Source organism: Equus caballus, chromosome 23 (genome assembly GCF_041296265.1).
Source record: "Equus caballus isolate H_3958 breed thoroughbred chromosome 23, TB-T2T, whole genome shotgun sequence".
Lineage (NCBI taxonomy): Eukaryota > Metazoa > Chordata > Mammalia > Perissodactyla > Equidae > Equus > Equus caballus.
In genome coordinates this window covers 19,059,736-19,075,597 of record NC_091706.1, presented here as the reverse complement: position 1 = coordinate 19,075,597, position 15,862 = coordinate 19,059,736, and the positions used below count along the sequence as shown (strand labels likewise).

Genomic DNA, 15,862 nt, shown 5'->3' with positions numbered 1-15,862 from the left:
ATTTATACACAGTAAATGCACAGATCTTAAGTATACAGCTTGATGAGTTTTGACAAATGTATACGCCCGTGTCACCATTACCCCAATCAAGACGCAGCACATTCCCATCATTTTAGGAAGTCCCCTGCGCCCCTTCCCAGGCTATCTCACCCCCATCTTCCCACGTAAGCCTGATTGACTTTCTTTCTCCCAGAGATCAGTTCAGATAAATGGTTCAGGGAGAACTTCATAGAAATGGAGTCACACGTGCTCTTTTGTCTCTCGCTCTTCTCACTCAGCGCAACGTATTTAAGTTTTATCCAGTAGGCCGTTCTGTTTATATTGCTGAGTATTATCCCATTGTATGAAGAAACCACCATTTATGAGTCCATTCTACTCTTGATGGACATTTTTCAGATTTTGCAGAATATTTATTTTTGAAAGAAGCTTCTATTTGCCACCATTGTTTGAGTGTTTCAGAATATTTTGAGCTTCAGAAGTGTAAACTGGAGAGTGAAGAAGGCGTGGTGCCCTCATGGGGACTGCTACTTATCACCCTTTCTCTCCCTCATCATCTTGTTGAGCCTCTTTATTTACATGTTGTTCTTCACAGGGATTGTCAAGATCATTGGCTTCAGGCCACAAACTGGAAGATCAGTGATGCTGGAACCTCAAAGAGAGCACCAGGGAATCTGGAACACCATGAGGCCAGTCTCAGTTGAATAGCACGTTGATGAGCCTGCTCTCAGATGCTGCATAATGGCACTTTCACCGTGCTGCATTTTGAGAAAATCACTTGGCTTTTCTTAGTCTCCAATAATAGTAAGAGTTACATTAGCCTTTGACCCCACAGGGCTATAGAGCAGGAACATCAATTAAAAAATACAAGAAATGTAAAAACACACTTTGTAATTTGAAAGCAGTGTAGGAAAGTCTGATGCACATGCCAAGTGAGCTCTGATCATAACAGACATGCAAGGTATAGAAACATCCGTCAGCTGGAAACTTTGTCACTTAGGAGCTGTAATAAAATTTATCCCATTTATAGGAAAGGTTGGCCAGTTCTTAAAAGCACTTGTGTGTAGCAAAGACCCTAATTTTCATCAGAGTTCACCCATCAAAATTCAACCTGCCCTTTCTGAGAGGGACAACTCAAACAGTTGAGAAGTATTTGCTCTCTTTGACCATCCATTCCTCAGTGTCTGACCATAGAAAACACCTTATCCATAAAGTGAGGGTTTCTGCATCTACTTAAACCAAATGGAACCAAACAGAAGGAAACTATGTTTGGGGGATTCAGGAAAGGTCCTGCTGTTGCTGTCTGACTTGTTTTCGTAGCAATAGACTCCAAAGTCCTCAGACAAGCACAATGTGGTCACAGAGGCTGCAACTGGACCCTCAAGAAAGTTCTTTCTTAAAAGCTACGGAAGTATTCAGAAAGAATTCAATCAACATTCCCTCTAAAATTCACAAAGGGTGATCATCTAGATGGCCTGAAGATAAAGTGAATTTCTTAAACGCTTTCTCCCCCCTCTTACCAGTAATATGCTTGAGGGGAACTTTACTGAGGTTATAGGTTTTTACAAGTGCCTCTGCTCAGGTGGATGGCATGGACACAGTCCAGACATCAATAGTGAGGAACAGGACAGACCCAGAGAGCTTCCCCAGCAACTGACCAGAGCCCGCATGGGCCTCAGAGGACAAGGCAGGGGTCCAGGTTCTGGAGGAGGCTCCCTGCGTTGGCCACTGTGACTGTACCGGGACAGGCGCTCAGAGGCATTTTTGCCCCTCCCCTTCTCACAGTAGCTTTTATAAGATGCTTTACTGCAAAAATAATCAATTATATTTGTTGTAGAAAAATATGCATAATCTTAAGAAAATAAAAACTTTACCTGTATCCCAGCACAAAAATATGAGTGCTAACAGTCTGTGATGTATAGCAATTCAATGTATGTGTGTGTGCACGTGTGTGTGTATAATACTTTTAAAGTGAGATAACTACTGTGATTTATTTTGAGGCCAGCTTTACCACCTTAAGTATATCATGAACACGTTTGCAGATTGTTAAATATTCTTCTACATCATATTTTTAAGTGGCTGCTGAGCCTCCCATGTGTGACTGTACCAAAATTTATCCTGTCTCCTATGGTTGGCTGTTATGGACATTTCCCATTTTTCATGATTACTAACACATCTGCAATAAACATTCTTGCAGCCAAATCTTTACACGAATTCACGATTAGTTCCTTGTAAAATATACAAAAATGCTAGAGACACATAGAGATTTATCTCCCAACAGAATGTTTCCTATCTTATGCTAAGCCTCAGGGCGAAGCCAAATAATTCATCTTTGAATGGACATTTCTCCAGGACAAAGCCAGTCTACCTATGATCAAACTCCTAGACTCTGCTGGCCTTCAAGAAGTTGGTTGAAACACGACAGCAAGCCTTGGCTTGTGTGGGATTTCATGTAACCACTGACATCCACTTTGTAAAACTCCTTGGTAAATGACACACTGGGTTATCTTCATCTGATTAAAGGTGAATTTTCTAGTGTCAGAGTTGGAACTAAAAAGGATTTTTCCAGCCAGCGCTGGTGGCCTAGTGGTTAAGTTCAATGCACTCCACTTCAGTTGCCTGGATTCAGTTCCCAGGCAAATCTTCCTCAGCCAAAAAAAAGAATGATTTTTCTATTTCTTTGGTGGGCTTTTAGACTGTCAACACAGATTCATTGGGTATGAATAAAACAAAAGTAAGTTTGAATGCTAACTCCCAACCATTCTTAGACCCAGTCTAGGAGGAAAGAAGTCCTAGTCCAGAGAGAATCAAAAAGTATGGTCCCCACCAGCACAGTTGGATACTGGGTGTGGTGACGACAGGGGAGGGGTGAGCACTGCACGGGTCCCTGAGAAACTGAGTCTGTTCACCCCATCAAGGGAGGGCCAGCAATATCATCAGCAAAGGCAAGATCCAGAATTGAGTGTCCCATCTCCTGAGGTTGCCCAGGAGAGCAGCCATGGGTTCCCCTTTGTTGGGAGAGGGGTCAACTCCCCATACTCATGGTTCAGAAATGGCAGCCTACTGTACAGTGTTCTGTATCTGGGCTCTTTTTCACTGAGTAATATATCCTAGAGTGCTTTCTAAATCACTGCAAAAGATTTCGTTCTTTTGTACATATCGTATGGATTTACTATAATTTATTTAGTACTCTTCTGTTTATGTTGTATTCCATGTTTTATAAAACAAACAAAAATGCTGCAGTAAACAGCCTCTACCTAAGTCACTGCAAACATGTGTGAGGATACTTGTAGGAGAATTTTCTAGAAATGGAATTGCTGAAACCTAGGGCTTGTACATTTATGATTTTGGAAGATGTTGCCAAATTGTACTCCATAGAGACTTTTTTTAATTCTTTTTTTATTGCGATAACAATGGTTTATAACATTATATAAATTTCAGGTATACATCATTATATTTCCATTTCTGTGTAGATTATGTCACATTTAGCACCCAAAGACTAATTACAATCCATTACCACACACATGTGCCACACACCCTTTTGCCCTCCTCCTTCCCCCCTTGCCCTTTGGTAGCCACTAATCCAATCTCTGTTTCTCTGTGTTTGTTTGTCATTGTTTTTATCTTCTATTTATGAGTGAGATCATATAATATTTGACTTTCTCCCTCTGACTTATTTCACTTAGCATAATACCCTCAATGTCTATCCATGTTGCCACAAACTGCCTGGTCACCCATTTTGCCCTCACCTGCACTTCCCCTATGGTAATCACCAATCAAATCTCCAATGCTATGTGTTTGCCTGTCATTGTTTTTATCTTCTACTTATGAGTGAGGTCATATGGTATTTGACTTTCTCCCTCTGACATTTCACTCAGCATAATACCCTCAAAGGTCCATCCATGTTGTCACAAATGGCCGGATTTCATCATTTCTTATGGCGAGTAGTATTCCATTGTGTATAAATGCCACATCTTCTTTATCCATTCGTCCCTTGATGGGCACCTAGGTTGCTTCCAAATCTTGGCTATTGTGAATAATGCTGCGATGAACATAGGGGTGCATATGTCTTTATGTATTTGTGTTTTCATGTTGTTTGGATAAGTACACAGCAGTCGAATAGCAGGATCATATGATAGATCTATTTTTAATTGTTTGAGGAATCTCCATAGTGCTTTCCATAGTGACTGCACCAGTTTGCACTCCCACCAGCAGTGTATCAGGGTTCCCTTCTCTACACATCCTCTCCAACACTTATTATTTAATGTCTTGTTAATTATAGTCATTCTGATGGAAGTAGGTAATATCTCATTGTACTTTTGGTTTGTATTTCCCTAATAGTTAGTGACGCTGAACATCTTTTCAGGTGTCTGTTGGCCATCTGTTTATCTTCTTTGGAGAAATGTCTGTTCAGATCTTTTGCCCATTTTTTAATTGGGTTGTTAGTTTAGAGATGTATGAGTTCTTCATATATTTTGGATATTAACCCCTTATCAGATATATGGTTTGCAAATATCTTCTTCCAGTTCTTAGGTTGTCTTTTCAATTTGTTGATGGTTTCCTTTGCTATGCAGAAGCTTTTTAGTTTGATGTAGTCCCATTTCTTTATTTTTTCTATTGTTTCCCTTGCCTAGTCAGACATGGAACTTGAAAATATGCTGCTAAGATCAATGTTAAAGAGCATACTGCCTATGTTTTGTTCTAGAAGTTTCATGGTTTCAGGTCTTACATTCAAGTCTTTAACCCATTTTGAGTTGATTTTTGTGCATGGTGTAAGATAATGGTCTAGTTTCATTCTTTTGTACGGGCTGTACAGTGTTCCCAAAACCATTTATTGAAGAGACTTTCCTATCTGCCTTGTATGTTCTTTGATCCCTTGTCAAAAATTAGCCATCCATACATGTGTGGGTTTATTTCTGGGCTCTTGATTCTGCTCCATTGATCTGTGTGTCTGTTTTTGTGCCAGTACCATGCTGTTTTGGTTGCTATAGCTTTGTAGGATATTTTGAACTCAGAGAATGTGAGACTTTCAACTTCATTCTTTTTCTCAGGACTCCTTTGGCTATTCTGGGTCTTTTGTTGTTCCATATAAATTTTAGGATTCTTTGTTCTATTTCTGTGAAAAAATGTTGTTGGAACTTTAAAAGGGGTTACATTGAATCTGTAGACTGCTTTAGGAAGTATGGACATTTTAAATATGCTAATTCTTCCAATTCAAGAGCATGGAATGTCTTTCCATTTCTTTGTGTCTTCTTCAATTTCTTTCATCAATGTTTTATAGTTTTCAGTGTACACATCTTTCACCTCGTTGGTTAAGTTTATTCCTAGATATTTTATTCTTTTTGTTGCAGTTGTAAACGAGATTGTATTCTTGAATTCTCTTTCTACTACTTCATTGTTAGTGTATAGAAACACAACTGACTTTTCTATGTTGATTTTGGATCCTACAACTTGAATGTATTTATTATTTCTAAAAGTTTTTTAGTGAATTCTTTAGGGTTTTCTATATATAAAATCGTGTCATCTGCAAATACTGACAGTTTCACTTCTTCTGTTCCAATTTGGATCTCTTTTATTTCTTTTTCTTGCCTGACTGCTCTGGCTTGGACTTCCAATACTATGTTAAATAAGAGTGGTGACAGTGGGCATCCTTGTCTGGTTCCTCTTCTTAGAGGAATAGCTTTCAGTTTTTCTCCATTGAGAATGGTATTTTCTGTGGGTTTATCATATATGGCCTTTATTATGTTGAGGTATTATTTTCCTTCTGTGCCCATTTTATTCAGAGTTTTTATCATAAATATATTCTGTATCTTGTCAAATGCTTTCTCTGTGGCTATTGAGAAGATCACGGGATTTTTATTCTTCATTTTGTTAATGTGGTGTATCACGCTGAATGGCTTGAGGATGTTGAACCATCCCTGTGTCCCTGAAATAAATCTCACTTGATCATGGTGTATGATCTCTTTAATGTACTGTTTTATTTGATTTGCTAGTATTTTTTTGAGGAGTTTTGCATCGATGTTCATCAATGATTTTTGCCTGTAATTTTCTTTTTGTGTGTTGTCCTTGTCTGGTTTGGTATCAGGGTAACATTGGCTTTGTAGAAGGAGTTAGGAAGCTTTCTTTCCTCTTCAATTTTTTGGAAGAGTTTGAGAAGGATAGGTGTTAAGTCTTCTTTGAATGTTTTGTAGAATTCATCAGGGAAGCCATCTGGTCCTAGGCTTTTATTTTTGGTGAGGTTTAGATTACTGTTTCAATCTCCTTACTGGTGATGGGTCTATTCAAACTTTCTATTACTTCTTGAGTCAGTTTTAGAAGGTTTTGTGATTCTAAGAATTTATCCATTTCTTCTAGATTATCCAATTTGTTGACATATAGCTTTTCATAGTATTATGACCATTTGTATTTCTGAGGTGTCCATTGTAATTTCTCCTCTTTCATTTCTGATTTTATTTATTTGAGCCTTCTCTTTTCTTCTTGGTAAGTGTAGCTAAAGGTTTCTCAATTTTGTTTATCTTTTCAAAGAATCAGCTATTGGTTTCATTGATTTTTTTCTACTGTTTTGTTAGTCTCTATTTCATTTATTTTTGCTTTTACTTTTATTATTTCCTTCCTTCTACTGATTTGGGGCTTTGTTTGTTCTTCTTTTCCCAGTTCCTTTAGGTGCGCTGTTAGATTGTTCTTTTGGGATTTTTCTTGTTTTTTGAGGTAGGCCTGAATTGCTATAAACTTCCGTCTTAGAATTGCTTTTGCTGTATCCCATAGATTTTGTCATGTAATATTTTCATTTTCATTTGTCTCCAGGTATTTTTTTATTTCTCCTTTGATTTCTTCATTGCCCCAATCGTTATTCAGTAGTATTTTGTTTTATCTCCACATATTAGTGGCTTTCTGGCTTTCTTCCTGTAGTCGATCTCTAGTTTTATACCGTTGTGGGCAGAAAAGATGTTTGGTATTATTTCAATCTTCTTAAATTTATTGAAACTTCTTATGTGGCCTAATATGTGATCCATCCTGGAGAATGTTCCATGTGCATTGGAAAAGAATGTGTATTCTGCAGTGTTTGGATGGAATGTTCCATGTATATCTACTAAGTCCATCTGGTCTAATGTGTCATTTAAGGCCAATGTTTCCTTATTGATCTTCTGTTTGGATGATCTCTCCATTGGTGTAAGTGGAGTGTTAAAGTCCCCTACTATTACTGTGTTTCTGTCTATTTCTCATTTTATGTCTGTTAGTAATTGATTTATGTAGTTAGGTGCTCCTATGTTGAGTGCATAGATATTTACAAGTGTTATATCTTCTTGTTGGATTATTCCCTGTATCACTATGTAGTGCCCTTCTTTGTCTCTTGTTACAGTTTTTGTTTTAAAGTCTATTTTGTCTGATACAAGTATTGCTCCTTAGATTTCTTTTCTTTGCCATTTGCCTGGAGTATCTTTTTCCATCCCTTCACTTTCAGTTTGTGAGTGTCAGTAGGTCTTAAGTGTGTTTCTTGTATGCAGCATATATATGGGTCTTGTTTTTCTAATCCAGTCAGCCATGCTGTGCCTTTTGATTGGAGCATTTAGTCCATTGACATTTAATGTAGCTATTGATAAATATGTAGTTATTGTCATTTTGTTAGTTTTTTCTGGGTGTTTTAGTAGTTCTTCTCAGTTCCTTTCTTCTTCTCTTGCTCTCTTCCCTTGTGGTTTGATGGCTTCTTTAGGATTACGTTTGGGTTCCTTTCACTTAGTTATTTGTCTATTTATTAAAGGTTTCTGGTTTATGATTACCATGAGGTTCACATATAGTAATCTACATATATAGCAAGGTATATTGAGTTGATGGTCTCTTTAGTTCGACCTCTTTCTAAAAGCTCTTCTCTTTTACTCCTCTCCTCCCACATTTTATGTTTTTGATATTATATTTAACCTCTTATTTTGTGTGCATGTATCCATTACGCTCTTATCATTGAAATAGGTAATTTTAGGACTTTTGTCTTTTGACCTTCATATTATTTTCGTAGGTGGTTGATCTACTAACTTTACTGTATTTTTTCCTTTATCAGTGATTTCATTGACTTTCTTTTTTTTGATATTTTTCTTATTCCTATTTGTGATCTTCTGTTTCCCACTTAAATAAGTCCCTTTAGCATTTCTTGTAAGACTGGTTTCTTGGTGATAAGCTCCTTTAACTTTTGTATGTCTGGAAAACTATTTACCTCTCCTTCCATTTGGAATGATAACCTTGCCAGGTAGAGTATTCTTGGCTGTAGGTTTTTTCCTTCAGCACTTTAAATGCATCATGCCACTCCCTTCTAGCCTGTAAGGTTTCAGCTAAGAAGTCAGCTGATAGCCTTGTAGGGTTTCGATTGTATGTCACTTATTGCCTTTCTCTTGCAGCTTTTAAGATGCTTTATCTTTAATTTTGACATTTTAATTATAATATGACTTGGTGTGGGCTTATTTGGGTTTATCTTGTTTGGAGCTCTCTGTGCTACCTGCACTTGGATGTCTGCTTCCTTCTTTACATTAGGAAAGTTTTCAGCTATTATTTCTTCAGCTAGATTTTCTGCCCCTTTGTCTCTCTTTCTTCTTCTGAGAAACCTATAATATGAATGTTAGAGCACTTGATGTTGTCCCAGAGTTCCCTTAGATGGTTCTCATTCTTTTTTTTCTTTTATCTGTTCAGTTTGGGTGATTTTCTCTAGTCTGTCATCCAGCTCACTGATCTGTTCCTCTGTATCATCTACTCTGACATTGAGTCCCTCTAGTGAATTTTTCACTTCCAGTATTGTATTCTTCCTTTCTGATTGGTTCTTTTTTATATTTTCTAATTCTTTGTTGATATTCTCACTGTATTCATCCATTCTTCTCCCAAGATTGGTGAGCATTCTTATGATTTTTTGCTCGAACTCTTTGTCTGGTAGATTGTTTATTTCTGTTTCATTTAGTTCTTTTTCTGGGGTTTTGTCCTATTCCCTTGCTTGGAACATATTCCTTTGCCTCTTCATTTTGCCTCTTTCTCTGTGCTTAAATCTATGTAGTAGGTGGGTCAGCTACATCTCCTGATCTTGGAGAAGCAGCTTATGTAGGAGACACCTTTTGAGGCCCAGCAGGGCTTCCTTTTCATCAGGTTCCAAATATTCCAGGAGTGACCCATGTGTCGGCTACATGTGTCCTTCTATTGTGGCAGGTTTGCTCTTGCTTCAGGTGTCCAGGATATCTAGGCTGTCCCCCCTGGCCAACCACTGGTTGTAGTGCTCAGCTGCCTGTGGCTGCTATGGACCCTTCAGTCAATTTATCGGGTTTGGTGGGCCCCAGCACAGTTAGCTACCAGGTCTAATAGCACATTCCTGTTGCAACTTTTCTGTTAAGTGAGTAGACCCCCAGCATCGCTGCTTGCGAGGCTCAGGGACTTACAACTGCTGTAGGCCCCAGACCTGCAAGGCTGTTCTCAACTCTCTCAGGATTGCAGCTGAGTGGGGCTAGCCCCAGGCATGGGAGTACCCAGCTGTTTTAGGCTTTAGAAGGCAGGTCGAATTCCCTATGTGGCTGTTTGAGAAGCACAGGTCCTCTGCTGCTGATAAGCCCCACTGCCCACAGATCCATGCCCACTGTCAACACAGTCCTGGCCCATGCAACTTCTTGAACTCCTGGAGCAGACCCAGTCACCCCACTGCAGAAGCCCCCACATACTCTACCAACACCCCACACTCTCCACCAGCTCCCCATGCATGCCTTGCCCGACAGTCAGACCCACTTGCCTGCCTGTAGAGCATCCAGGCACCCAGTCTATGCAGGCCAAAAAGTTGCCTGAGGGCTTGCTGTTGGGTGGGGCCAGTCCCTAGGGTGGACTGCCTGCCCTGGCTGAGCTAGATTAAATTGGCACTCTAGTGCGTGGGGCAGACCCTGGGCTATAATGCCAGGGGAAGAACTCCAATGGCATTTGCCAGCATCTGTGTCAGCATGGCTGTACTAGGTCACAATAATGGCTGCCACCAGTGTCTCAGTCCCTGGACAGGTCAGCTCTCACCAAGATGCACCCAGAACCTATCAGAGGAGTCTCTTTTCACCAAAGAACTGTGCACCTTTCTTTCTGGTGATTTTAGGTTGCTTTCCAAAATGGGTAAATTTGTGCATGGGCCCTTTAAGAGCTGGCTTTTTTCCACTCATGTCTGATACGTTTTGTAGGGGTATTCCCCATTGTAGTTAATAGTCAGCAAAGCCAGATATTATGAGACTTGCCTCAGTTGCACTGAGTCTGAAGGTTGCTTATAGCAGCAACATTCCCCTGCTCAGTTCCCTCGCTCCTCTCCATGGAGATTTGACTGATTAATATCCTCACTAGCAAATCACAGTGCACTGTTTTATTAAACTTTTGGATTTTTCCAAATGCAAAGGAAATTGAATCTCAGTGTTGCTGTAATTCACATTTCTCTTATTTAATGAGGCTGAGGATCTGTTTCAATTCTTAAGAGCCATGTGTATTTCTCCTTCTAGGACTAGTCTATTCCTATCCATCACCCATTCCTCTGTTGGGTAGGTTGTCTTTTCCTCACACATTTGTAGGTGCCATTTTCCTATTGAGGAGCATAACCTTTTATCTGTGGTGAGAGTTGCACATATTTTGCTCATATTGTCATTTGTATTTTTACTTTTTTGTGGTGCTTTTTGCCATATAGGAGTTGGCCCTGTACTGATAATTTCTATTTTCCCCATTTATTTGAGATGCCACTTTTATCCCATACTAAAGCCTCATTTGTTGGAGTGCATGTGGACTTTCTCTTCTGTTCTGTTATCTGTCAATCTACTCCAGTGAGGATCATTGTTTATCTTGAGGGGATCAAAGTGTTCTACCTCAAAAGATGCCATTTTAGTGTAAGGCTTGTTTTGAGCTGAAAGCAATTAGCTCTCTGCCCTCCCGCTTACTCACTGGAGATGACTCATCAAAGGAGAAGGCACCAACTTGAGTCTGTATGACACACCTTACTAAATAATTCTCTTCCTATTGTTCCCCCCATATATTTACCTTCCCACAATTTACTGCCCCTGGCAGCCTGGAAGCACAATTTGCTGTGAATTTACTTCCCACAATTTACCCCCATTACTTTGTTTAGTTATGTTACAATTTATCAATCTTTGTTAAAATGGAATATGAGTCCCCAGGTCTAATCACTTATTTGAGTTTTCATTACTTTCTTGTGGAGCTCCCATATACGTTTAAAATGAACCTTTTCTCCTATTAATCTGTCTTTTATCACTTTAATTTGTAGGTCCCAGTCACGAACCTAAGAGGGTAGAGAAAAAGATCCTTTCCCTTCCCCACAATTTCTAAAATGGAGATTATAATATCTACCCCAGAGAATTAGTCTTAACAATTAAATTAACGTGGAATGTTTGGCCCATAAATTCCAGCAATTATGATGAAGAGAAGGAGAATACTGCCTACTTCACTCTTGTGCAAAGAAATGCTGATACCCAGAGGGGTCACAGATAATGACAGTTCAAGGATTAGCCTTTCCATTACCCCCTGAACTAATGACTTATCTACATGCAGAAAGCGATGTTCTCAATGATTTTCATAATGGGTTTGAGATGATCTTAGTGAATTTCTCACTAACCCTGTTCGAAAGGGAATCTCTAGGACTGTTGTTCCCCTGAAACTGGACTGCGGAGGTGAAATGTCAGATAAGACCAGACTTGAACTCCAGTTTAGCCACTCCTCTCTGAGCCTCTGTTTCCTTCTCATCAAAAGAGGGATAATCATGCCTCCTTCTCCTTCTGACATGTAACAAGATGGTAACATCACAACAGTGGCCAGCACTGCGCCTGTGATGTAATGTATGTTCTAAATTTTAGCTACTTTCATTGTTCTTTGTTGTAATCATTAAAGATGATGGCTTCAGGTGGCTGAGGACAAATAGAAGGAGGGTAATAAACACCAGAATTGGAAGGAAAGAAAGAGGGAAGGGGCTGGCCCTGTGGTAGAATGGTTAAGTTCCCATGTTCCACTTCACCTGTTCAGATCCTGGGTGCAGACATGACATTGCTCATGAGGCCATGCTGAGGCGGTGTCCCACATAGCACAACCAGAGGCACTCACAACTAGGATATACAACTATGTAATAGGGGGCTTTGGGAAGAAAAAGAAGAATATTGGTAACAATTGTTAGCTCAGGTGCCAATCTTTAAAAAAAAAAAAAGAGATGAATTGGTGGAGGGACAGAGGGACATGCAGATGGACAGCATGTGATAAAGTAGATAAAATAAAATACTGATAGTAGAATCTAAGCAGTGTGTTTCTTTCAGGTTTGCTGTATATTTGAAAAAGATTTTATAATAAACTGTTGGGAAAATTTTTAATTTTACAGTAACCCCCCATAAACACTCACAGACAAAGGAGGATGGATTTTCCTGTCTTGATATTTCTGTAGCGTGAAGACCTTGTAACTTCCCTCCAGGCGGAAATATCAAGCTATCTTTGTGACTGGGATTCATTCCGCTCCCCTCAGATCTGTGCTTCTTATTTCCTGCTGGTCCAGCTGACAGCTCCAAGTGACACACATCCCACCGATATCAATCATGTCCCAGGATCCCCCACTCATCCTCTTTCTCTCAGCCCCCAACTCCCCGAGTCCAAACAGCTTCCCACCCAGAAAACCTCAGAGAGAGAAGTCGGGGCCTGGGACTGAAGCCCTGTTTCCAGGCACTTGGAACTCGGAAGACAACCGCAGCTTCTCCTGGCACCATGACACAAGCGACCCTGTAGAGGGGCCAGCTTGGAAACTGACGGATGGGGACCAGTGTGCGCTGGTTGCCGTGGTGAGCAGGGACCTAAGTGTGGTTTCTCTAGGCCCCTGGTGCCTGGCGGGTCAGGTGCCCCGAGCTGCCAGAGAGCTAAAAGGCCTCCTCAAATCCTTAACATTTAGGCAGGAAGTCAGCTGTGCACTGTTGGTCTGAGGTCCTGCTCCACAAAAGAGTGACGGGGAGGAGAACTGCCGGACCCTCAGAAACCTGGAAAATTAAGTATCCAAAGCAAACGCTGTATTCTTTTAAATAACTTGTTCATTCTCTTCTTCAAAAGGAAGTTTAAATCCATTTTGAAAAGTTTATCTTTGGGCAATCAGCATCCTCTAGTCCAGTATTTGTCAAAATGGTGAATCACAATCTCAGGGGGTGGGGCCCAGGTCACTGCAGTTTTAACCACGTCCCTAAGGTCCTGGGCAAACTGAAGTTTGAAAATACAGCTATAGAACTATAAAGTCTCCTGCCAAACAATCCTAGCCAGTACCTCCCAGCCTTCTCTCTATTCCAGATCTTTTTGTCACATCCTTCCGTCCCCGTGGCACCTCAAGAGCCGCATTCTCTGAGAGATATTTGTCTACTAAGCAAATTGCATTCATTGAATAATAATGATTTTCCCCTTTTTATCAAAAATTTATGTAATCCCCTACTGATTGGCAGAGAGAAGCAGTGTTAAGATGTTGCGTTGATAGAAAATTCACTTCAAATCAAGGAAAGTTGATCTGCCCTCACAGCCTCCGCCCTGGTGAGTGTATGTTGCTCCTCAGGCTTCAGAGATGCAGAGCTCAAGCTCAGCAGGACCACCTCTGAGCATCCCAAGGTGGGAACGGTTAAGACCTCCGTGGCATCAGAGCCCATTCTGAGATTCGGACTCATGTTAGACAGAACCAATAACAAGATCCATCCTGCTTCTAAGAATATAAACTTATTTATTCCTTCATTTACTTATCATCACCCTTCCCCCAGTATGGACAGAATTTAAAATAGTTCACAAAGATCCATAAAATAAATTACAGATAGAGGTACCACAACCTGCTACTTGTTTCCGAATGGCCCATCTCCCCTTCCTCTACAGTATTAAGACTCTTCATTTTTAGCTAAAATACATAGCTACCCACATTTCTGAGCCATCCTCATAGCTAGGTGTAGTCATGTGACTAAGGACTGGTCAATGGGATGCAAATGGAAGTTGTGTGTGCAACTTCTAGGAAGTAATTTTCAAAGGGAAGCTTGGTTGTGTCCCTCTTCTCTCCTATTCTTCTTCCAGCTGACTTGATGCAGACATGATGATGAGAGCTTGAGCAGCCATCTTGCACCATGAGTTGGAAACTGTGTGTTGAGGACGGCAGAGCAACACGTTAGAAGTCTGGGTTCCTGATGACCATGGAGCTGCCATTCCAAGCTGGGACCACCTAGAATTTTACCTGAGAGAAAATGAAGCTTCTATCTTGTTTAAGCCAATGGTATTCTGGGTTTTCCACTCCTCATAGCCAAACCTAATCCATACAACCAATGTAAGTGAGAAAAAAAAAGAAACATACAGAGTCAGAAATAAACTTAGCACAAAAATATATAAAATAAAATCATATATTTGCTATGAATAAGTCGCAAATTTAGCTTCAAGCTTTCCAGTGGTTAATGCTACAGTAAAAAAAAATTTTTTTTTAGAACAACACCCATTTATTATCTTGCATGTGAGTAGGTCAGAAGCCTGCACAGCATGAATAGATGCTCTACTCGGGGTTACACGGGGCTAAAATCAAGGCCTCAGCTGGGCTCCAGCTGACTTGGGTCCTCTTTCAGTCTTATTGGGTTTTGACAGAATTTATTTCCTTCTCACACTTTCCCTGGAGCCCACTCCATCTTCCAGCCAGCAACGGTTCATTGAATCCTTCTTGTGTTTCAAGTCTGACTGCCTCTTCTTTCTTGTTTCTTCTTTGAAGGGTACACGTGATTACATTGGGCCCACTGAGATAATCCAGGATAACCTCTCTTAAAGTCAATTGATTAGTAAACTTAATTACGTCTGCAAAGTCTCTCTTGCCATGTAACATTTCATAACTATGGGAGTAACAGCAGACAACAAAGGTCGTGGGGGGCAAAATTCTGCCTACGACATTTGGCTATTCAGATTTCTGGAAGAGCTTTTGTTTTCCTGACAAAAGGGACAGAAGTGGCCAGCAGCAACTCCAACATGATGCTTGGAGGAGTAGCAGCCAATTTGATAACAAATTACCATAAATATGGAAGCTTAAAACAACAGAAACTTATTCTCTCATAGTTCTGGAGGCTAGAAGTCCAAAATCAAGATGTCGGCAAGGTGGCACCCTGAAGGTTTTAAGGGAGACTCCTTTCTTGCGTCCTTCAGCTTCTGGTGATTCCAGGAGTTCCTTGGCTTGCAGCTACATAACTCCAAGATCTGTCTCCATCTTCACATGGCCTTCCCTCTGTCACTTGCCATAAATGGATTTAGATCCACTTGGATGTAGGGCCACCAAGATAATCTAGGGTGATCTTATTTGAAGGTCCTTAACTTAATGACATCTGCAAAGACTCTTTTTCCAAATAAGGTCACATTCATAGGTTCCAGGGATTAGGAGGTGGATATATCTTTTGGGGAGCCACCATTTAACCCACGACAATATGATAAGCCAACATGCTAAGGATCATAGAGCAGAAAGATAGAAGAATCTGGATGCTTGAAAGCAACAATGAAGCCCTTACCTGCTTAGTACTTCTTACAATGTGAGGTAAATAAATCCCGATTTGTTTAAGTCATAAATTGTGAGGTTTTTTTTATTTTTATTGAGTTACTGACAGGTTACAATCTTGTGAAATTTCAGTTCTACATTATTGTTTGTCAGTCATGTTGTATGTGCACCCTTTCACCCTTTGTGCCTACGCCCCACCCCATCTTTCCCCTGGTAGCCACTAATCTGTTCTCTTTGTCCACATTTTTAAATTCCTCATATGAGTGGAGTCATACAGAGATTGTCCTTCTCTATCTGGCTTATTTCACTTAACATAATTCCCTCAAGGTCCAGCCACGTTGTTGCAAATGGGATGATTTTGTT

The 15,862-nt window shown here is 40.2% G+C and overlaps 1 protein-coding gene across 1 annotated transcript in view; it reads left to right on the top strand.

Moving 5' to 3' along the window:
* LOC100054999 (solute carrier family 28 member 3) overlaps positions 1-14,392 on the top strand; it is a 50,770-nt gene extending 36,378 nt beyond the window's left edge. Inside the window, exon 18 of the mRNA XM_070248919.1 lies at positions 593-14,392. The gene's annotated coding sequence lies outside the window, so the exon portion shown is untranslated. The remainder of the gene's footprint in view (positions 1-592) is intronic.
* Positions 14,393-15,862: the final 1,470 nt, after the last annotated feature.